We start from the raw sequence: 25,947 nt of genomic DNA, 5'->3' as shown, positions 1-25,947 counted from the left end.
TTTAAGGGTGTTGTTACTTAGAAAGTCTGAGATGCCATATAAATCTGTTTCAGTTCTATTGTGCATGGTTTTCTGCCCCTAGCAAAATTGCTCTCCCAATACATCCCCATACAGGCTCAGTGGGGCACTGTCTTCATGGAGAGAAAAGCCTGCTCTCCTAGCTGGGCTTTATTTCTAATTAGTCCTGGCCTACCTGCTAGGTGGACCCAGGCTGGGTAATGGGCCTCATGCCCATATTACCCTTTTGCAGGCTGAGTGAGATACCCATCTCATCACGCTGCCATATAGTGGTGGTGGATGGCTGCAGCCTCAATAAATTACCAACTGTCACCAAAATTTGAGAAAGATAATGAAAAGAGTTAAGATTCCTGTAATTATCCAGATTTTAGTGAGCATTTTTAAAGAACTTTAACACTTTTTAAAATGTTATTTTTCCTTACTCTGAAAATACATTTTACTCTGAAAATAAAATATAAATCCATCCTTTGAAAAACATATCTGCAAGCAAGCAGCCTGCAGCAAGAGAATCAAATGAATAAATATAGTCTCAGATGTCTTCAGTCTATAGAGCTCCAAGTAAAATAATCTTCAAGGACATTGTTTAGATGAGTTTTAATGTTCCACGTTTCCAAGAACCTGAAGCTGTCTTGTAGGCCAGTCCTGCATGGTGTGTATGATAAGCATAATAAAAATAGACAGCAAATTGATAAGCCAATAGATTGATTCTGAAACTGCTTTATTGCTAAATCTGGTTGCTGTTAGTGAATTTCTCCAGAAGGTGATGTTTTTAGACATAACATATGAGTCCCAACATATTAATGTTTCCACATGCTGCAGCATAATTTTAAGGGAGAAACTAATATGGGACCAGAAAATAATTGGAAATGTATCTATGCAGTGGGAGGAAGAAATCTGGAAATCGGTAACGATGGAGATCTAGTGATGGTAATAGGTATCTCATCAGATATGAGCTTGTCAGGTGATATGGCAACAAAAATGAGTTACCCATTATGATATAGAATAGGGAGGTGGTAGTCCCTTGGCCTCTTTAGGAGGCACCTGGAATGCTTTGTTCATTTCTGTGCACCTCAGGAGCAGAGAATTTGTGCACAGATTTCAAAAAAGAACTAAATTGAAATAAAAAAGCTAAGTATTCTAGAGGCAATTGTGATGCTTTCCAGGGTTGTGAGGCATTCCACCACCACCTGACCTTGGTCTAAAGAAGCCTTATCTGTACCTACAAGGGATCAGATCCATGGCCCTCCCAGTCACAGGCAACACAAGCACTCCCCTCTCATTTCACACAGGTTTTGCTGGCCCTCATGCAGGTTAGTGGGAGGCATGCTCCAACCCCCAAGTCCGCTGAGCATTTCCTGTGGCATACAGCCCCCTAACCACTGGATACTCACAGAATTACCAGGTCTGCTGTTCCCAAAGGAACAGTACACCACGGCTTACTAGTCACACCTTCAGAACATAGCTCTGCTTAACACATATTTTTTTTTTTATAGAGAAAGCCAGTGTAAGTTTATTTAACAAAGAACAGATCAGTGCTAGTGAACATAAATATTGGAAACAAAGGGGTTTTGTATAAAATGATAACAAACATTCTGGAGACTAAATTTATCTAACAAGATGCCCTGATATCTAATAAGGTACTACATACTCAAAGTCCTTCTCACAGCATTTCTCCACTGGGTGAGACCCTCCTTTGGTGAGAACACGACTGCTGGCAGCCTGTCTCCACAGATGAAGGATGCCATGGTGTCTTTCTGCACCCCTAGATATACTAACCAGTCTTTTGTTCTTTACCTATAAACAGGGTTCCCTCGGTTGCTATTCACCTCTTCCTGTTAATTTCTTCTCTTGAGGGCCCCACAATCTCTTCATTACCGTTTGACTCCATATGCAAATCAACTTCCACTAAACTTCACAATACCCAAGTCAGTTAGGGAGATAAGTGTCTCACACCCCCTGTGTGGTGGAACCTGCCTTAAGGCAAGCTACTCCTGGGTGACCTAAGAATGTAATTTCCAATATACATACATATCTCTTTGCAAAATGTGTGTGTAGATAATACGCAAAGTAATTATGACCAGTGCTTTCAGTAGAAACCTTATATGATACTCTTTAGTGAACTAGAATGCAAATATCAGACCCTGGCAATCCCTGTAATTTTATGCACCCCTCTGCCAGTTGGCATCAAGAGTCACAGCACTAAGAGGGGGAACGGGAAACACATTTACTAATATTCCCTAAGCTCTGACACTAAAGTTTCACAGTACTTGTCACAAGAATATGGATATTAACATATAAGATGTACAAATTCATAATTCTGTCTTCCTACCACTCTCCTTGTTAGATCTGGTATGAACTTATTATTCTAAATTGTTGTGTAATACTGCTCATCAGGGTAATGCTACATTTCAAATCAGATGTGGCTTCATTTCAGTGGATGACAAAGTAATTCCTGCATAAATCTTTTAGAGTGGTTTGAGATATTTCACAATGAAAGGTATGCTAATTATAATACTATAATTGCACTTTTCCTAGAAGTCATGCTTCCAGGAAGTACATCTGGAAACACCTTATCAGCCCTGTGGAAAAGTAAAGGCATGGATAAACCTTCCACTCTCTTAATTTAATGATGTCAGAGTTTGGGACAAATGCACTTGTATTTCCCCGATCAGTGGTCCCTCAGAAACCACTCTAGGCTCTGAGCTCCTCAGCCATCACCTCTCTTGGGCCTGTCATCATCTATGTCACACTCCCTCCTGACCAGGGCTTTTCCAGGTTGTGCAGTTCTCTGCCAACCTCCCCAGCAAGCCAGACTGCCAAAACAGGCCAGCGTCTTGCATTTTCCTTTCTCCCTGAAGGCTCTAAATAGTGTAGTTGCCAAAAGACAATAGTTACCTCACAGCTCTTTCTAAGCAAGTGCACTTATTTTTAAGGTGAAAGCATTACAAAGAAAACATATTAAAAATGATGAAAGAACCTACACATATGCTAAAAAGTTTATCAGAAGTCACCCCAACTCCAGCTGAGGGCTGTGGTAGGTGTCAGTCATTCAGAACCCACACTGAGTATTCCTCTGGTTACAAATTCACAACAGTCTCAGAATCAGAATCAGAACAGTCGGGCAGTTGATCTGTTTCTTTATATGGCTCTGGCCTTTGCTGATGACCAGTTCTCAGGCATTTGATATCAAACAAAGACCCTCACCTCAGGGCATAGAGTCACAAGGCAGGTTTTTTGCATAACCAGATGTGGGGAATTTGCATTAACCTCCCTCAGGATTTCCCACAAAATCCACTTCACACACACTGTCTCTAACGCTGGCGCTGATTTGAATTTTTTCCGGTGGGTGCTCTGCCACCTTCGGCCCCGAAACGCTGCCCTCACTCCACCCCTTCCTTCCCCCATTCTTCTCCCTCCCCAAAGTCCCCGCCTTTGCTCTATGCCTGGCCACCCCACCAGCCCACCACTCCCTCCTCTCCGCCCCCCCTTCCCCAAGCGCCTATACAGCTCATCGGTGGCTAGCTCCAGGGCCCCACCAATCAGCTGATCGGCAGGCAGCCCCGGGGCCAAAACCAGTGTGGCTGGTGGGTGCTGAGCACCCCCTAGGTTTTTTTCCATGAGTGCTTTTGCCCTGGAGCACCCAAAGAGTAGGTGCCTATGGTCTCTAAAGTCTATTCTTGTCTGGCACATTGTTCAGTATACTCCTTTGATCATCTAGACTGTACTGAGAGGTCACATCCAGTCCCAGCCCATAATACTATATACATTTTAGTATTTAGTACAATGGACCCCAAATATACTTAAACTTAATTCAATATAAGTTTAATGATATTGCAGGAAATTGCCATATCTGTCACAACAAAAATCAAGGTATGTTAAATACATCTGATCACCACAATCTGTTCAGAGCAACACTGTTTATATTGCATGTTTAACCATAGCATGCCTAGCCCTAAGGCAATCCATATAGTTTAGGGCATCAGTTCAATAAAAATGTTTCCTTTATGTTTTTTAAAACATCACAAATCTTGAACTGCTGTCAGGTAGTTATCTGGCTCTTTATTCTAGCTTTTCCTATGGATTAAAAGGATTACACAAAACACTTCAAGTAAGCTTTGGACAGTTGCAAATACCAAGTAACAATTATCTTGTTTGAGCATCAATCAAGAAGGTATTAAGCAATCAGATAATGTCCCCAAGCTCTTCATAAATTAAATCCCTTTATGCTAGTCCACACTTGCTACTAACAAAATGCCAGCCACAGAAAACTATGTGAGATTGTAGTAGAAAGTTTAAATATTATGAACCAGGATTGTTAATCTGACCCCTTGAATGAGCACTATATTTTCCAAATAGTTTTAATGATATTATGATTTTTAGATTCTTGTAATTTTGTATATTATTACCTTGTTAGTTCTGTAGATTTGAATCAACTCATGAGAAATTGAAAGATGTACCCTATGAAGAGTAGAAGTCACTGTCAGAACTGATTGCCTGGTAGGCATTTAACTACTTGCTAGATGACTACTAACTCTATTTTCTGTGACTATAGTTTACTGAACACATTTTGATGTAAGTCCCAGAAGTTCTACCCGTAGGATGATGCCACAGTGGAGACCAACTGCCATTTATAACACACTGCTATCATATTGGAAGGCCATTTTTTTTCTGAGCAGGGCAGTGTTAGGTCCTGAAATAACACATGAAAAACAAGATGTTGTCCCTGTCTGCTAGTGGCATAGGTAAACTGTTGTTGTTGTTATAATTTATAATAGGGTAACTTTTAGGGACCCCAGGAATGGATCAGGATTCCATTGTGCCATCGTTGTCCAAACACATGGAGAAAATAGTCACTGCCCCAAATAGTTTATAGTCTAGGTATATGACAGGGGACAGAAGATGGATGAAATAGACAAGCATGGGAAGGGGAGATTGGTAAAATGAGAGAACAATAAAATGAACAAAGTTGAATATAGTAAACTCATGTTTTTGCTATAGCAAGTTTATGTCTCAGTTCAGTTCCACTTGCTTAGCCATTGTCAGATGATAGCGGTTTTATTCACCAGTTTCTCACTATTTGTGTTAAGGTACTTCTTAGAGACTAACTAAGATCATGACCCTATTGTGCTAGTCATTGTATAGTGAGAGACAGTTCTTACCCTGAAAAGCTTACTGTTTAAATAGACAAGGGGTGGGGGGAAACAAAAGCATAGTGAACAATGTGATGATCAGCAAATGATGTGTTAGTTCCATTATTTTTTTTTCTTTTGGGTGAGGCTTTTCCTTTTTACTTTTTTATGGAGGGAAGTCTGAGAAATTTGTTAGAGCATGATTAGATAATGAGAAAAGAAGGAGATGCTGAGGGTAAGCAGGAGGTGAGACAGGAGGGTTAAGCAGGCATGAAGGGTGTGAAGTGAGGCTGAAATGAGGTGACTGGCTGTTTACTCCTGCACAATCAGCACAGAGGGGAAAAAAAGTCCAGAGTAAAAACTAGGAAAAGGGTCTGATGACATCATCAGTCACTGAAGATCCCTACTGTAGCTGCTTCTGGGTTTGCTGCCTGCTGAGTCCCTGTCTGGTTCCTCTAAGGGCTTTTTATCTTTCCCAAGTCCACATGACTGGTGGGACACATGCGTCCTGGTGCCCTGCTTCAGGACGCCCTCCATAGAAATAGCGGCTGGAGGTAAAACAGAATTGCACTTGATCACAGTATAGGCACATCTTAAGGGATTTGAAGGAGAATAAGGTAGCAAAATACTCTGCTTTCCTCTAGCTTGTTCTCAGTCTTTGCTGTTGAGATTCCAAAATCAAAATTAAAATAGTGATTTCACACACAAATCAGTCCCATGTGCAAATGTCTCAGTCTCAGGAATGTTCACAGACCAAAGCTGTGGTTGCACCCAGACATTTTTCCAAAACATTTACAGTTGGTTTTTATTTCTTATTGACATTTTAAAATAGAGCCTTCTCATAAAGGGAATAGGTGGATTGCTTGGGGGATTGGCACTTAAAGCTTTTCAGCTCTAGTTCACCAGTTCAAAATCTGCCACAGATTGTTAATCAAAGTTTACTGAGACAGACCATTGATCAAACATCGTTAAGACCAGATATTGCATCTTTTATGCCCCAAAGTAGCCCCATTTTAAGTCAAAGAGGTTACCTGCATGAGTGACAACTGCAAGATCAGGTCCTTATGCTATAGGTAAAATTAAGTTTTTTCTTTTAGGAAAAGAAAATCACAGAGCAACCAAACTCTTTCTGAAACACACACATTCACTGTCAAATTTTAGCCAGTTTCATCGCACTTTGCAAATTTGTTCTTATTTCATGAAATGTTGCTTTCCTTTGGTGTTTTTGTTGTTTTGGAGTTTTTTGCACTGAAATTTCATTTAATTTTGTAAAAACAAAATTTAAAAAATTCAACTTTGGGACATTGACAGTTAATGAAAATATAGCTGTATTTGAGAAGCATAAAGATATAGGACACCCAACAACCCCCATCTCCCAACCTTATAAATAAGTGATAAGTTGTTAACTTTTATTCTGTCATATTTAATGCTTCAAATTTTTATTAAACTCTGAATCAAGTAGAGCAGGGACTTGAAACTGGGTCTCCCACATGACTGCCTTAACTACTCGACTGTATTGGCTGTTCTCTGGTGGGTGTACACACTATCTTTTTTTCTATGCAATTTTTTTTAAAAAAAAACTTGATTTCTTTGTATATCCAAGTAGAAACAAATGTTGAAACCTTAGCATTTGTCATGAAATTGAGTTCTTGTTTCCTGTTAATTAGAACCAATGTGAGCTGTGTTGTTTAGCTGTGATTGGTCAGATAAGTCTCGTGATGCTGTTGGCGTTTATTCTTAAATATGCCGAGTATATTTTTTCCTTAGTTGAGGAAACGGTCATAGTTTAACGGTCATTCTAATCTTCCCTCATGCTTCTAATTCAAATGGTTCAGGAGCTATTTATAGGTAAGCATGGATGTGAGCTTTTGGGGCATTAGACTCTAAAACATCATTTTGTGCAGTTTGATGCTTATAGCTTGATAATGGGTCAAATTCTGCCCTCAGTTACATTCATGCAACTTCTTATAGTTAATGCATTTTTGAATCTGTATATCTGAAGGCAAAAAGAATGCTGCCCACTATGTCTTTATTCCTCAGAGATAAAAAGAATTGAAGGCTCTTAAAATCAAAGATAATCTATTTTTATTTTCCTTCCAAGCCTGCACAAAAAACAACTAAAAAACAGTAGTGGATTTTCTCCTAAGTTTTTTATCCATCCCTGCACAACGCACAAATCTTTCCATGTGGCAAATCTAAAAGCTGCTGGCCACCTTTGTAAAATTAAGTCATGGTAAGTAGAATATAGTATTTGACCTTGAGCTCACACCCTTCACTGTGATGTATAAGTTTAATTTTTATTAGGAGGGAAAAATAGCTTTGCTGCAAAAATTACTCTTCGTTTCTTACTGGCAAAAGCTTGCAAAGCTCTAGTGTCAGTGCATGAACTTGGAGAAAATCTTTTCAAAATCTACAAGTTTTGCTTCATATTCAAAGCTATTTATTTGTAGTTGCATTGTTTCATATTGTTGTATTGGTTTTATGTTGCTCATTATCACACCACATTAAAAACCTATCCAACATTGAACTTTCTGATGTTTTTATTTTTGATGACCCTTTACTGGATAACCCAATACAATATCCCTGCAAAAATTAGAAAATTAAATGTAAAGAAGTTATTATTATAAAAATATTCTACATCCCTACCTCCACCACTGTGAACTGGGTAGGATCCATTGACTTCTGTGGGCCTCATCCAGCTCACATTGTACCTTTGGCCTGAATCCTAATTGTCTATCAAATTTTGTCTTAATTTTTCATTTGGATTCTTAAACACAGTTTCCTGTCTTAGCCAAGATTCTTCCATCTCTCTGTCTACCACCCAAGATAGTTTTTGTTCTGTTTTGAATCACATTAAAACGTAGATTGTTTGAAAATGGATTGAGATTAGCTAGTGCTGTAGCTATTGAACAAATGCTTGTTCAATGCCATAAAGTATAGTTTGTGTCAAGCTGTCAGCTAAGGAAACAGTAATTACCATGACTGAAGAAGTTTTGAGGAGATTAATTTTTTTTAAAAGTATATGCAAGATACTGCTCTTGGGTAAGAGAAAAGGAGAAGGCAAAGTCAAATTAATTTAGTGGCACTTAGGCACTAACAATTAGAGTTGGTATGAAAAATATTCATTGATTTATGCAACATATTTTGTGATTATTTTTCTAGTAAATTTTTGACAGATCTTCTTTTTGTATCATTTGCTGAGCTCTCATAGTATTCAAGGTTCCTCAAAGTTAAAAAGATCCCTCGGTGAATATAAATGTTTGACACATATATGTAAAGTTGTGCTACAGGATAACATTGCATCTTCACTACCCGCCAGCTCGGCGGGTAGTGATCGATCTATCGGGGATCGATTTATTGCGTCTCATCTAGACGTGATAGATCGATGCCTGTACTCCACCTCAGCAGAAGGAGTAAGCGGAGTCAACGGGGGAGCTGCCGTGGTCAACTCGCCGCCGTGAGGACAGCCAGATAACTCGAACTAAGATACTTCGACTTCAGCTATGCGAATAGCGTAGCGGAAGTTGCGTATCTTAGTTCGAACCCTCCCCTAATGTAGCCCAGGCCTAAGGCTGACTTCAGGGACCTGAAAAGCAACATAAAAGATTAAAGTCTAGGTTAGGTAAGACTCAACACAGGGAGAGCTGTCAATAGGCAATGGGGTGAAAACAGCAGAGAGCGTTGCACAATCTAAGATCATGAGGTCATTCATTTTCACACTGTGTGTATCATATTAGCACTTTTTTGCACCGTGGGTCACATTCTCAGCTTATGTGAAATGGCAATAACTCCCACTGATTTCTGCGAAACTGACAATATATACCAGCTGACCATCTGGCTCCTAAAGTTTATTTTGATTATGTTAGCATGGGAGTGGATGTTAGACTTAAATAATTTGCCGGGGGAGGGGGGGGAGAGGAACAGTGGGTTTTGAGATGGTATTTAAAGGAGGTTGTATGGAATATGGGATCAAGAGACCTTTCCAGATAAGAGGAATTATGACAGAAAACATGGAGGCATTTTTTGGAAGATTGATACAAAGGGAGCATGAAGGGAAGTAGAAATGGCAGAGTGGAGGACACAAGGCATGTAAGTAGGGTCAAAGCTGGACCAAAGGGAACAAACAAAGCTGAACTGTAGGGAACAATTTCGTTGACCGAGAAATGAACTAGGTAATTTTCTATGAGTCTGACTAATGTAATAACATTTTGGTAAAAAAACTCCATAAATTCCTTGTATTTTGTTTTAAACTGAAGATTCTAAATGAACAATAGCATGAATTTGTTTCCTTCCAGAAAAAAAAGGGGGCCTTGCTAATGATGATATGAATGACTCATTTCTAAATTGGAAAGACTGTGACTATAAAATAACATTCCAGAAATGTAGATCTCTGTTGTAGATGAGTATTTGATCTCTCGTGGAAAGATGGTGGTGAGTATATATTCTTAATCCAGTACTTTACTGTCTTGGGGACAACATTATGTCTCTTGGTGCACTTTAATCTTCTCAAAGAATCCCCTGCAGGAGTTAAGGATTTTAAAAAAAGGCATCTCAGTGCCAGAACCCCATTTGCTAAAACACAAAGGTAATTACTGAAAGCATTGTATAACATACCACTGTACTTCAGGAATTAGCATAGGGTCAGTGCAGCAGGCTAAAAGGAGGTATTTTGGGGGAAGCACAATGGATAGTTCATGCTCACATCACTAGCTGGAAGTAAAAACCTCCCAAGACAATAAGATATTAAAGAACCAAAACCCCCAACTGAGTAGTTTTACTAACTGCATCTCAATTCTGGTCACAAAGTTTCTTTCAATTGTGCATCTTTATCTTAATCTTTATTTGCTTACATCATTTTGTTCTCAAATTATTAATGTTCTCTGAGTCTGCTTATGTTCCATAGTTACTGGATGACCTTTGGCATATTAGCATTGTTGAAATACAGACTTGGATTTCTGTTGAAGCATGGAGATACATTAACATAACAACTCAAAGGACCCCCTTAGTCAAAAGGCCCTCAAGAACTGTTAATTTAAATATGATTTACCATTTTCCTCATGTGTACTTTAGCATCTTATCTTTTATGATGAATTGCACTGCGGTTTTTCAGAATCCTTCCATACAGCTGTTAGTCACGGTGTTTGGAACAGTCTGATGAAGGAAGCACTGTAAAAATAAAACTGCTTGAAGGAAAATGAGATGAAATCTGTAACAAAGCCTTATTATTATCAATAACCTCCCATATCTCCAGCACACACATGTTAAAACCACACAGAACAAATTACTGTCAGGGCAGAAAATTAAGTTGGAAAAACAGTAAGACTGTGTCATGAACTGACAAAAACCAGGATGTTGAAAGTTAAGGCTGGCACTCTGTTCTCCATTCATGCATAAGGCAAATAGTAAGACATTAAATAGCACAGCTGCTCTTAAGGAGAAGATTGGCAGTTGTATCTTTCCATTTCCTGGCTTTTGTCAGTTTGTGGCACAAACTTTGGATCAGATTCTGGTTATTTCGGTGTCAGTGCATGGGGAGTGGAGGGGCAGGAAAAAAGGTTCAGAAAGCCCTCCCGCACACACTTGCCTATGCAAGTGGCACCTGGAATCCTCTTGTTCACACAATCTGCATACAAGGAGGGTTAGTGTCATCAGCTACTCTAGAGATCCCCAAAGGGAATGGGGTAGTGTGGGGTTGAGGGAGGTGGAGGCATAGCTGCCAGGTGGGGGGGAAAGCTAGTAAGGAGTCTAGTATTTACTAATGAAATCAAAATGGCTGTTTTGTGGGCATTTCTTTCCCTTGGATATGGAAAGAAGGAGAATTGAAAAGACTACTCGACATACAACTAATTCAAAACAGTAGATGAAATAGACCTAATAGACACTTTGCGGCTTCTTATATAAACATGCATTCAAGCTGTTTAGAAATGCCCCTATGAAACTAGGAACCTGATCCTGCATTACTCATTCAAGCAAAACTCTCATCAGAGTAAGGAGCTCAGAAGTGGTCACAAATAGAATCATAGAAGGTTAGGGTTGGAAGGGACCTCAGGAGGTCATCTAGTCCAACCCCCTGCTTGAAGCAGGACCAATCCCCAATTTTTGCCCCAGATCCCTAAATGGCCTCCTCAAGGATTGAACTCATAACCCTGGGTTTAGCAGGCCAATGCTCAAACCACTGAGCTATCTGTCCCCCCAAATACTTGTTTTTAAACAGGTCATTTACACCAGCTGAGGATTTGTTCTAGGGGTTCACTGCAGACAGAAAGGAATTAGAAAATTTTGGAAATATTATGGAAGGAAAAGTGACAAGACTTGATGAAAGATAGAATGCTAAGACTTTGGACAAGGTTCTTAATCTGTCTGCTTGGATACCCAAATAGAAGTTTTTAACCAGCATGTTAATGATTTGTTGGAGAAGGTGGGAGAAAAGAAAAACATAGACATGAACTTCAGTTGTGAAATTCGGTTTGGCTTAACACTTGTATCTGTATTCCAGGGACCCCAAAGTTTGGGATGGTAGACTTGAACCAAACTCAAGATCTGATCTGTAGGAATAAGGTATGTCGGGTTGGGAAGTCGGGACTGGGTCTAGAGAACAAAGAAAATAGTCATAGAAACAACTTAAACATATGGCAGAAAAAATGAGCATGGCTTAGAGAATATGATAGTAGGCAGAAGGCATATCTGAATGTACTGTAAAGACTAGCAATGATCAAACTACAGAATGAGTCAAGAATACCTTATCTGACAGATGATGCAAAAACTAATTGAATAAATATTTTATGAATATTTTTCAACCATATTATAAAGCTGGTTGAATAATGTCAAAAACATTAATTAAACAATTTAACTAACCAAAACTCAATGATTTAAAATGTTAAATGAATATTATTCATCCAGATCTTGCAAAGATTTCATCCTATTTAAATAAAGATCGTTTATAATTTGAGGGGTGGGGATCTAAAGATAAAACAATCCCATACCACCTACTGCACTGTGAGTCTCAAGGGAACATGTCTGTCTGACATCATTGTGTGGTTCCACTTACTGTACAGCTCAACAAGGTTTGTCATCATCAAGAGAATGACAAGATCTCAAAGTTGTGAATTATTTTTTTTGAGACTAGTTGGTCAAAGTATAATGTAAACCTGAGAAATTAAATGACATCCAATAGCAACTACGCACCGGACAGCTCAACTTTCCCTACTGTAGCCAGCCTCTGCAAAACTTCAGACACTGTCAGGCCCAAATATTTTATTACCACCCAAGGATACTACAAGAATTTTTGAATATCTGCAGAGGCCAAATACTAAACATCGGAGGAGGCTAACACACCCAGGATTATCATAGAACATATCTAGCCAGACCCTGATGTCTGTTTCACTGGCATAAATCAAACTGAAGAAAAGGGACTTGTGTTGGATTTGCAGTGGTGTAACTGATATCAGAATTTGGCCCATAAAATTTAAGTAAAGTATCACACCATTCTGAAGGTCTGATCCTGCAGAAGCAAAGTATGGAACAGTGTTTTGTACTCTGCGTACTCCCAGCAATTTGAGTGCTTGAAAGTAAGTACTTGCAAGATTAGCCCCTAAGTGCATGTACTCTTGATTCTCTGAGATCTTACATTTTCCATGACAATGGCTAACAGAATCATGGCTGCTGAATTTTTAATTAATTATGGACAACTCTAATCTGTCCTTAAGTATTTAAGATAAAAAGCCATCAAAAGTCTTAACAGATTTTTATTTCTGTTTTGGTTAAAGATATAATTGGATGGTTTCTATAAATAAAATAATAGGCACAACACACTAGAATGGTTACCCTTACAAAACTAAATAATTAAGAATCATAGTCTGCATATGGAAATCCTATGGGGTGTGTGGTTTTGGTGGGGGGTTTTTGTCTTGGGGGGGGGGGGTTTGTACGGGTGATAAATATTAAACATTTTAAATTTAATTTCATAACCACTTTTAAAAATATCAAATGGAAATAATCCTATTTATGGATTTATGGTTCTACAAAACATTCCTTTTTCAGTCAAAGCCCACAAGAGTTATGTGGATGTAAAAAAAAGGGGGGGGGGAACATAATCTATTTTTCACTTACATAGAACTGAAAAATGGCTATACTCTGTTGAAAAATGGCATGATACAGAGTTCTTGAAAATAATAGTTAACAGCTTGGATTTTATGTACTTCTTCATTTAAAGAGCAAGCTGTAAATTAAGTCAGTATGGTTTGACAACAATGTTATCTGTGCGTTTGAAATTAATTAGATTGCTGTGAACATACTTTAGCAGCTTAAATCAGTGAAATATACAAAGAGTAAAACAGGCTTTTTGTCTAATTTTTTATGGTGAACCTGTTTTATTCTTGGACTCTGTGAAAAGTAATGTTTCAATTAGCAGTCATCACAGGTCTTTTTTTGCACTTCAGTGCCACAATAATCCTCAGCAATCTGGGATCAAAGTAATACTTGGGCACTACAATAGTTACAGTTGAGATCATGTAATTCACCATATAAGAAGAGAAGGAAATTGTCTTTGGAGCACATTTGGCATCCTTTGCCTAGTACTTCTGAGCACTAACAAAAGCTACATTAAAATTTAATTTGAACAGAACTTAGAGAAAGACAACATGAAAAGACACTAATGTGGAAAGCACTTTGATTTATGTTTGTGGGTTCTTTCAAATCTATCCCAGCCTCATGGGTATCCAAATTTAAGAAAAGTATATTGCAAATGTATTCTAAATGCAAAGACGCTAAGATCTCAAGAGTAAATGCATGTGGACTAGCAGTCACATATATGCATAGTATTTCTGTTTTTAATTTTGTTTTGTGTTTCTAACTAAACTTGTATGATGATCCTCATTGTATAAATGTGTGCATGGAATCCCCTTTTGCTACAGTGGTTCGCGCAGGGCACTATGAATCAAAAGTCCTGTGTTACCTTTCCAGCTCAATGTGACCTTAGCTACACTGACACCTTCAATTTCTTGGTTCCTCCTTTTGCAATGCTGGAATAAGTGCCTTTATGTATCTCATAAGGTTGTTGTAAAGCTTAAGTAGCCAGTGTTTGTTAAGTACTTTAATATTAGTGCTGGGCAAAATTAGTGACTTTTTTTTTCCTCCACAAAATTTTGTGAGGCACTGTTTACCCATTGGCTTGGAGTGGATTTTGCCTCAAAAACTTGCTATATGTGAAATTTAAAGGGGTCAAATTTTCAAATGATCTGGTTGCAAAATCCATTTATAGTTGTATTTGCTCTTGTTCCACCATCAGAAGTGACACTATAATCTATAGATAGACAAGATGGGTGAGGTAATATCTTTTATTCTGTGTAAGCTTGAAACCTTGTCTCTCTCACACCAACGGAAGTTGGTCCAATAAAAGGTATTATCTCACCCATCTTGTCTCTCTAATATCTTGGAACCAACACAGCTACAACAACACTGCATACCATAATTTGTACTCAGAACTGTTCCACAGTGCTCTGGTTTGGTCATGCCAGAGGGCAAAATTAGGGCATTAAAGGAGACACAGACTGAGCATAGCAATGCCTAATATTTAGTCACCCTACCACCTTGTGGAATCCACAGCCCCAAGTTAGGCCTCCAGGCTCCCTATATGATGCATGGAGAAAGTTAGGCACCTAAAAATTGGATTAACAGAATTCAGCAAGATGAGCGGGAAGCTGCCTATTCAAGCCAGTAGGAAATATTAAGGAAAGGACTGTGGCCTAATCCCTAACTCTGGGCCGTAGGGAGGCAACCTCCCTCCACTGTGGATTCACTGCTGTAAATTGTCTTCTGGAGTTAGGCATGTAAGTCTGGTCAGCCCTTTCTTCCAAACAGCCTCCTTCCACCTTATATCCTATAATCCAGTGATTAGCACACTTACTGTTATGTGTTGACTCTGGGTTCAAATCCCCACTGTGCCTGATTTAGAGCAGATGCTTGAACTCAGGTAGTCTCTCACCTCCCAGGTGAGTGCCCTAGCCAGTGGTAGGGTAGTCTGAGATGAGTTTATCTCAGTCTCTTACTGTTGAAGCTGTTCCACTTTGTATAAAATACTTAAATATTATTTGGAAGAGAATCTTGAACCTGGTTCTCTGAAGTGAGTTCCCTAACCACTGGGCTGCAGATTCATTCTCTTTCTGGCCCAATGAATATAAGTAGTTATACAAATAGGGCCCCACAGGTGAGATAGGTGTTCCCTGCTTACTTGGAGAACCTTGCAGGGGCTTAGAAGCTAAGCAACTTGGTGGTGTTAGAACTCAGATGGCTTTGCACATGCCAACTGGCAGAAATGTAGGCTCCTAGGGGACTTCACCAACAGAAATTTAGGGTATGTCTACACTGCAATTAAATACCCACAGCTGGCCCATGTCAGCCAACTTGGGCTCACGGGACTCAGGCTGAGGGGCTGTTGAACAACAACATTTCAATTAAACAATCCCTTAAGCCGAGCCCTGTGAGCCTGAGTCAGCTGAGATGGGATGGCCATGGGTATTTAATTGCAGCGTTTTCGAAGGATATATTTTTAAAGCACACAACTGTAAGAAAACTGGCAGACTTGCATGAATGCGTACATTCTTATGGAAGTCACTTAGGAAAATGGAATTTGTTTGGAAATCTAATATGAATCTAGGGAACATCTTGGCCTTCCTAAGCATTAATCAGGTGGCATATATGTGTTACCTTAATATAGTAAACAGTAAGAGCACCATTTTCTAACATTCCCTAATAAGCACCATTAAAATAAAGGGACAAAAGCAATTGTTGTTTTGCTCAATTCCATCTTCCCCTTGCACCTGCTATGGCATTCAAAATGTCAACAGGCAAACTTATTCCCCTTTCTTCTTTAACAAATCTGCAGTAAGAAAACAGGAAATTTACAACAGCAATCATTTTACAACAGCAATCATCCTCTGAATTTGAGATTTAATTTACACTTACACATTAATGATTAAAATATAACACTGAGTACTCTCCATGTACAGTCTCTCCAACAACGATAGCCCAGAAAATGGGTCTAGTTTTGTGTGGTGTCTGTGATAATGAATTAGTTTAAGCTGGTCCAGATTCCTGACACTGCTTTTGCCTTCTCCAGATCTCTAAGATCTTTCTACGTTTTTTCCCCAAGAACTCCTAGATGCTCCATGGTCCTTCAAATCCTGCCTATTTTAAATGCCTTTTGATTGACAGAAATAACGTTTTTGGTTTTGGACTGTGTCCACTTTTTATTCGGGGGCATGTGGTTTTTCTATCATAACATTTCCAAGTCATGTAACTTGTTACTGGTGTAGTGAAATTCTTTCCCAAACAGTTAAGATATGATTAGCATATTTTTGCTGGAAATGTATTTATAACTCATTGGACTCTTGCAATTCTGCCAAAGCTACTCAGTGCCACTTTGATTCCCATTTTAAACTGTCACTTCTGAAAAGATTATTAAAAAATAAACTTGTTGCTATTTGACTCAGGCCTGAACATTCCAAGCACCCTTAATTTTACTATTTTAAAAGTAATTAACCCTGGGTATCTCATTCCAGTGGAGCATTTGATTGTCCATGAGGGCCTGCTTTTTATTTGCTCGCTAGCAAAGCTAAGTGAAAAACAAAACTCACATGTTTTGACCGAAGTTAGACAATAAGTCAGTGACTCATACAGATTAAAACCCAGAGTCTTCCTGGCTCCTCATTCGCTCATAGGCTGCTGCTACTTTCTGTAGGAGAGCAGAAAGAAATCTTGGAACACATGTGGAACAGAAGTGGACTCTGAGATGTTGTTTGCATTCTGGACTTGCTGTAGAGAAGATGCCATTGGCCTGCAATGGTCAAGCATAACTACACCTAATGGAGAAACTATATTGTCATACAATTAACTGTATTCATACTCTCACAATACAGAAAGGACGGGAGAATGAGTAGTCTCTTAAAAATACTTTATATGTTGTTTCATAGATTGGCCACTATACATTCAGAAGCTGGGAATGAGTGACAGGGAGTGGCTCACTTGATGATTACCTGTTCTGTTCATTCCCTCTGGGGACCTTTGGTCTGACCCAGTATGGCCATTCTTATGTTCTTACATTCTGTGTATTAATTTAGATGGAATACATGGGCCAGAGGTGTTAACACAATCCAGTCAATGTCCAATAAAAAAACGGTATTAAACAAGGTCTAGGTGCGGTATACAGGGTCCTCAGTGTTCTTACTACCATGGCAAGCATCCTTTTAACCCTTTATTAAAGATACAGAAAAGAAGGAAAAACAGTTAAAAATTTGAAATGTAAAGTATTAAATAAAGCTTTTATTTTAACAACATTTCTTGTTCCCTTTCCCTTTAGCTGGAGAGGGTTTTAGAAGGAACCCCCCGCCCTTGTTTGACTATCTTCTATAGTGTCAAAGATGGTGGCAATTGTCCTTTTGGGTAAGAGACAAGAAGTTAGTTGAGATGAATAGGAGCTGCTGCTGCTGTTAAAGTCCAATCCTGTTTCATTTTAGATGATGTTTGGAATTCAGCTAGAGCTGGTAGGGGTGGCAGTGTCATCTGAATCCCTCTCTCTGGCCCAATCTAGTCAGGACATCTCTCAGGATCATGATGAAAAAGGCCCAGGGTCCCAGGAAACAGTGTGGGTGGCAGTCATGATGATGAATCTCACTCTAGTAGCCTTCATCTGTTCTTCTTCTTTTTTTTCCCCATAAAGACCCACAAAGGAAATGATGGGTGGAATAGTCCATCCCCTCTTTCTTTTTTTCTTTTTTTTTTTTTTTTTTGTCCACACCAATTTTGGTTCACTGATTTCTGCACTCACATTTTCTTGTTTATCAAGCATAATCCTAACACAGTCCTTGAGTTATATCAGTAGGCCTTTTTGCTTAGACTAATGCAGTCTTTCTGTCTCCTTTTCATACCTTTTCCCATTAACATTTGTTGTTCTAGGTTACTGTGACATCTTATGAACTTTCACATACTTTTTACAGCCGAGCTCACAATTAGAGTAAATTTGTAGGCCCGATTATCACAATGTAAATGGTCTATAAAGTGACCACATCACTTTCCTTTCTTGCACCTGATGATACTATGTACTTTATTATATTACAGAGATTGTATAATTGCTTTGACTCAAACAAGGTACAAGAAGTGTTTGTTTAATTACATTTTTACCAAATTTGTATTTATATTGGTCCATGGATTGGCCAAAAGAAAGTGCTGAAGAACAACTGAATTATCTTTTTCTCTCAAGGAATCCAAATGATCCTAGCATGAGAAGTCCGAAAGTCAAACATACTGATTTATATGGCCAAGCCATCTGACTAGTAATATGTTATATTACATTTTCTTTTCCCCAACATTTTCTCAGTGTTTATGCCCAATTTAGCTGGTCTTTCATATCTCCTTAACCCCACTCTAATTACCACTGCAGTGTTTACAGTTAAAATAGGAGTGGGTTATTATAGTGAGCATGTCAAATGTATGTCCAAAATAAAATCCTACTCAGAGTCAGTATGTCTGCTCCAAATATTATTTTAATGTTATAACAATGATGGCTTCCATATGACACTGGAGATGATAAAAAGAAGGCTGGGGAAATAATTGGCTGGAGCAGACCTTACTCCTTTCTTGTTGACAGAAAACACGTTAACAGATTTCTACTCATAAGGAAGTCTTCCAGCAACAAAATAATACTGGAAATGAAGCACACACCTCTAAGTGCTCTGAGATCTACTGATGAAAAGTGCTATATCTGAGCTAGGCATAATTATTAATATTAAGGGGGAATTCTTTTAAATCACCACTGAAAATAAATACTCTTAGTATAATGAGTCATTATCTCAGCTAGTCACTGCCCAAAGTGAAATGTCTCTGTCAGTAAAAAGTTGTTTATTATGATTGTCTTGGACTATGTTACTTCGGGGGGGGGGGGGGGAGACGGGGGGGGGGGGACTCCGTGACTTGCCTCATTGGAATGGAAAACACAGTTGTTCTATGGAGCATAGGAATTTGTTTGCATATTCTTGGCCTGATGCCATAACAGTTATAGCTAAGCCATAATAAGATTGTAGCCAGTGGAGAAAGAAAATCTCTTTTTCCATTCTGTAATGGTACAGTAGGCTTGATGATTGTGATGGGGTCCCCAGGGTACAACCTGAAACTATGGGGCCGCTGTGTCCCCTTAACTCTCCAATCTGGGCTGTCTCTCAAATGCTTTGCTAGTAACAAGCAGCAAACTTTTTCTGCGATCACTGTGATCACTCAGTCAACAACATGCAAGGACGCACCCAGCTAAGTAGTATGAATACTCTTTAAGCCATTCATGAACTATACATAGGGAAACACCAGCAAATCCCACCCCCCAACATTTTACCCCAGAAATGTACCATCTTACACTGCTCACAACCTTCTCTTGAACAATGCAAGCTCATTAATTAGTTCACCACTTCATCAAAGGATAGTGGACATGCACCAGCCTTTGTAATCTGAGCAGATTCCCCAAGCATGTTAGACAAACTCACTGGTAAGGATAAATCGTTAAAATAAGTTTATCAACCACAGAAAGGTTTTAAGTGATTATAAATGGTAGGCATAAATGTCAGAGATAGTTACCTAAGAAAATAAAAAGTAAACACACATTCAAATCCTAAACTTTCAGACTAAGCAAGATTTGAATCAAACAGCTTTTCTGACCCCACTGGATGTTGCAGGCAGGAAACAGTTCTTAATACACAGGCTGAATTCCATTCTCAGCCTGGGACCAATCTCCCCAGTTCAAAGTCTTTGTCTTCCCAAAATTCTTGTTGCCTTCAGAGTAGGTGTGGGGAGGAGAGAGGTGATCTCATGATGCCACTGTCCCTTATTTTATACTCTCAATTCATGTTCTAGGAAAGATACTGGCCCAGGCATGACTGGTGGGCCTTGCTGAGTCAGAGTTGAGCAATCCTCTTTGTGTGGTGCTTGCACAACTGTCTCTTACAGAATTGTAAATCTCTTGTTTACAATTCTGCTGCTGGTCAATAGCTCAGCTCGTGATGGCCACTTAATGCCTGTTTGCGTGTGGGTCACCTCCTTTGTTGCCACTGGAGAGCTAGCTGTGGGCGTCTCCTGGACATAAATATATCATAATTCCATATACAATTATGATACACATATTTTGATAGAACAATGAGTTTGTTTGAAAGGCATGCTTTGTATGAAATATCACAAACATATACAAATGATGAAAATGAGGATTTCAGGGTGCTACGTTGAGGTACAATGCATCAAAATGATAGTGTACTTGACTCCAAGATATCTAGAAAGAAAGTAGTTGTATTTCCACTTATTAAATGTACTTGTCTGAGAAACAATGGCTTGTGCACAAATGAACAATGATTTGTAGGGATGTTGATGGTTTAGCTTCACTGAAGTGACTTAACTAACTGGGGCCTCAAAGATGTAAAAGCATTCTGTAAATAATTGAAGTTGTCTTCTCTGATACAGTTACTTCCTGCCATATCAGAGGAGAGACACCATTTTAATTATTGCCAGGCTACATCTTGCATGGGAAATTGAGAGAGAGAGACAGACAGTGGTCAGGGTTTCCAGCTGGAAGATTGACTTTAATAGTCAAGCATTTTGATTATAACGGGACTGGGAAAGATGGATGAACTGTAGTTGTGACCATCAACTGAGCGTGATTGTCCAAATGTACAGTCTTATTGAACATGTGTGGTGAAGCTGAAAAGAAGTCTATGTCAGCACAGTGAGAGGCTATTACTGTTGAAGGCTATTACTTGTGATTACCCAAGATGCACTGAAGGGAAGCTGAAACTCCAGTGCTTACTAGGAAGCAAATTGTGTCTTGCATCCACTCATCCTAGAGTGGAATGAAAATCTAATAAGCAGCAGAACTATCACTCTAATTGTTCTAGGTCCTTATACTACACCTATCACCATGTTATCTGATTACCATTTTGCAGTTCCACACTCCACAAATGGCAATAGGTAGGAGACCCTGCGCATTGGGTCTCCTGCATACTTGCCTTCTTTGTACCTGTGCCTTATGAAGTCCATTTCAGTGTCACAGCAGTAAGAATTTTTGAATGCAAGAAAGTGCATTCAAGACTATGTGACTCCATCAGGCAACCCACCTGCTTTCTCCATGCACTAGTAAAGTTGCTTAACGGAGCCTTGAAACTGCAGTCCTGTAGTGATCCTGGATAGGATGGGGGTGCGGGGGATTCCTTTTCCCTTGAACCTCAAAAAAGTAGTGCTCTGCTGGCTCATAGAGTCCTCTAATACCCCCGTGTGTGAATACAGGCTGATAGAAACAACTTGAGTTGGAACTTTAGCAGAAAGAAAAGTGAAGCCTCACCAGAAAATAGTATAATAAGAATGTCTGCGTTAATGGTCTGTGCTTGTTGATTGTTTTGAATGACAATGGTCGAGATCCTCAACTGGCATAAACCAATTTCCAAGTCAATGAAGCTACAATGATTTACACCAGCTGAAAAATTGTCCTACATGCTTATAGCAAGTTTGATTTGGATTCTTCCGTCGACCTAGTGCTGTCCATACTGAGGGATAGCTTAACTGTGTCCCTCAGGAGTGTGGATTTTTCATGCCCTTGAGCAATTTAGGTGGGTCAACTTAACTTTTTAGTGTAGACCTGGCCTAAGTCTAGTGCAGATATTACTAGGAGTGTACTCTAAGGTCTCAACGTACAACAGAACTATTTCTTTTTGTTTCTCTCCCCCAACTCTCCTTCAAATAGTTGTTTCCATGATGCTTGAAGAAATAGACTCATCAGTAACAGAAGTGTTGATATTATGGTGATTGGGGTTATAGCAATATCTGTATAGATACTGCTAATTTTTATTTTTTTATTTTAGTTTAGTTGTTTAGTCCATAGGTTAGGGACACTGACAGCTTTAGTGTATGTTTTTTCCCAATAGCATTCCACAAGTAACTACAACCCTCTCCGAAAATGGACACCTTTTCTAGAGGAAATATATAGTTATATTTCCATACATGATCAACACTGATCCTTTTTGAAGCGGAGAACGTCAACACCAAATTATGGTGTTTGTGATGTCAATTTGTGAGAAATGAACCAAGACTACCACATTCACTTTGTAGCCTACAGAGATGATGCTTGATTATGTTTATATAGAAATGTGTTGAAATGTATGTAGGCCCAACAATCTACTTCCTAAAATAGTGAAGCAAGGCCTGGTAAAATATGAATAAAATGAAGTGACACAATTTAGAGGTAAGTTGGAGATAAGAGGACATGTTGTAAACATGTTTTAGTCCTAATTTTTTTTTACAAGTGTTGTAGTTAGTGTTTTCCAAAACATTAACATTGTATCTATATTTATAGTTATTGGTATGGCACTTACATGGAGTGTTAAATAAAAATAAGCTTAATTTTCAATGGCTAATAAGAAAGTAGAAAATATTTAATTATGGTAAAAAAAGGTAGATTTAAAGCTAGTTAATTAAGGGATAGTATTATAATTGATTATAAAAAGGGTAATATGTTGATTTTAGATATGTGCACCCATCCATCATCAAGGTACCATTAGAGAAAGGATTATACCCAGTCTTCTCATTCAGGGATCGATCGTCCCTGAATGTATTATTTCATCTTAGAATATGAGTATAAATGTAAGGTATGGTTATATTGTAATGTCTGTTTGCTTAGCTAACTGTTGCATTCACACTCCCCCACTAAATTTAAATTATCTGTAACCACCCTGGAGGCTCAAACCTTAAAGAATTCAGTTTGGTTTTATTCCTTATTTTTACTAATTGGGAATACACAACCCAAAGGTTACAACTTTTTTCTTTTTTTTTTTTTTCAAAAAAGGGGGAGGGATAGCTCAGTGGTTTGATCATTGGCCTGCTAAACCCAGGTTTGTGAGTTCAATCCGTGAGGGGGCCATTTAGGGATGTGAGGCAAAAATAAGGGACAGTACTTGGTCCTGCTGTGAAGGCAGGGGACTGGACTCAACCTTTCAAGGTCCCTTCCAGTTCTATGAGATAGATATATCTCCATATTAAAACTTCATGTAAGATCTCAGAATTGATGTGGACCCTAGTCCTGGAGGTGAAATAATCTAATCCCCTATACTAGTTTTTTATAATAAAATTCCTAAAAGTGATTATCAGTAGTAGGACTGGGCACATATTATATTCAGAGCAGGTAAAATTGTTTATATTTAAGGTTGTGTGACACTTTCCATTAAGACCCTATTTTCAGTTGCTCATAACTTCATCCAATTTTAACCATTTGGGCTGAATTTTCCCATCTCAGGTGTCTGTCTCAGGCTGAAATTTTTTAAAAGTTTCATCTAACATGATTCAGCTGTTTCCAAGAATGAGAGTAGTGGACATACATTGTTTTGCTCATGATAAATAAATAGTCTTATAACTGTTTCATTGAGAAGCTGTAGGGTCTTAATGCTTTGGAACAGGACCTTGAAATTTGGCAGGAGGGTCACCACTGTGTCAGGGATGAGTCTTTTGTTATTCTCATGAAGAATCACCCAACTTTGGTAAAGTATATGTCCTCTGAAAAAATCTCAGTGTATACATGCTAAGTAGAGACTTGTTTGAATTTGGTAGCTAAATTCGCTGAAGATTTTAGCTGCACTGAGCATGCTCTATTCCCACACGGCAACTACATGTGACAGGACTACATGTGCATCATCCCACAGAGCAACTGCGTGTACTCCAGCCTGAGGTTGCAGAGACTAAGCAAGACTTTCCCTGCAATTGTTCCTTCCGACTCCTGTGAAACAGTGGGACATTTTGGCACCAGAAACAGGAACTAAGAGCAGGGAGACTGTCTCTCATGTGCTCAGTGGTTTTTCTGCTGGTGCTCAGGCAAGTGCATAGGTAGGCTTAATTCTGGCATTTCCTAACTTTTGAATGCTTGACTTTGCAACCTTCTTTTAATGTACTGTTTTATGTGTAATATAGTTAAAAATCATTGGCAAAATATCTTGAATCTAGTGTGAGGGAGCATGAGAATCTGGATCTCTGTGTCTGTGTCTGTGTGTAGAATCGTTGAATTTAAGACCAGAAGAAACCACCAGCTCATCTAGTCTGACCTCTTGTGTATCACAGCCCACCAGCATTCATATTAAACCCAACAACTGAAATTAGACCAAGGTATTACAGCCTAGTATGTGCCACATGCAGAGAATAAAAGGGACTGAGGTGCACCAACATCCAAGGCCCTTGCCATGGCAGGATTAAGTGAGAAATACCCATGTGCTCCTGGCAAGTGACTTGCACCCCACACTGCAGAGGAAAGTGGAGAAAAAACCCAAGGTCGCTGCCAATCTGATCTGGGGGGGCAATTCTTTCCTGACCTCACTTAGTCTTTATACCATTTAGTTGGGAGAGGGACAGAAGACGTCTCATGCATGTGTGTCAGCTACTTAATTTGAATTCCACAGAGGATCAGTGAGCTGAAAAGAAAAGAACATCCTATTAAAATTGGGAAGAAAGCAGAAACTGTGAACTGAAAGAAGTCTTAACTATGTTGAGTTGATTGTAAAGGGTCAGGGCTTCATACTCCTTTCAGTTCCACTTAGATATATCTCTACACACTCATATATATGTTAATATTTAGCATAAAAACCACCCATACATATATACATTTACTTTTCCTTTTTCCATTGATTACGTATTTATATATGTGTGTGTGTGTGTATACATATATATGTATGTATGTATGTATGTATGTAATCAATGAGAAAAAGTAAAGAAGTTTTGTTTCTATTTAGTATTTATGACAAAATTCAGTGCTGATGAAAATGAAGAAGTAATAGCATTAATCTAAGCCAGCAGTACAAGCCAATGCTGTGTAAGCTCTCCTATAGAACTCTGCCAATGCATCTCAATACTTACCTAACTCACCCTTATTATTGCACTCCTGGGCTACATTAAAGAACACACCGCAGCTGATTTTTTTAAAAGTAGTGGTTTTATGATGTACACAAATGGGAATTAGAATGAGAACACCAAACTCGTTCATAATCATCTACACTATCATGGAATGTACATCCTTGGAAGCAAAAGCTAGTGCATTATTGATTACTGTTATGTTATTATTTATTATCTTTACAGCTTCTACAATGTACTGATGTTCTTTACAGTTAGGAAGACAGCCAGACTAGTTTGAGTTTACAGTCTCACTAGACCACGCACTGATACAGGAAGGTGAATAGAATACAATTAAAGCGCATTAGTGTAATAACCAACCGATCACCTTTATAGAATAATACAACTGAAACAAAAGTAATGTGCCCAAGAGAAAATGTAATCATCTTAAAATATCTGACAAGAAAGAAAAACTTACTTTAAAATAAGACAAAAAGATAAATGCACTGATTATTCAAAACAGAGGAGATGTTTGAAGTTTCTTAAATGCTGTCTTGATTAAGAAAAACATTTAAACACACAAAATTACTACACTTAAATCACTAAACACCTAAAAAATAGAAGTTACCAAAGAGGTATGCAAAAGTACTCAATTATTATAGTTGAATCACTAGAACATTTAGGGTGGCACCATAGAAACCAAACACAAACTTTAAGTGAGTCAGTGCAGATGGCTCACGCAACACCTTTAAAGTCAATGGAGTTGCCTCATTGTACCTGAGAGGAGAACGTGACCCTGACACTTCACTGTTGAACCCCATGCAAATCTTGTGCTTTAACTAACACTGAATTGAAATAATTGATATAATGATTTTGCAAAAGTGGGGCATGTCTGCCAGACACACAGTTCACCAAC

The sequence above is a fragment of the Natator depressus genome, chromosome 4 (assembly GCF_965152275.1).
Source record: "Natator depressus isolate rNatDep1 chromosome 4, rNatDep2.hap1, whole genome shotgun sequence".
Classification (NCBI taxonomy): domain Eukaryota; kingdom Metazoa; phylum Chordata; order Testudines; family Cheloniidae; genus Natator; species Natator depressus.
Note: the sequence above shows the minus strand (reverse complement) of the source record.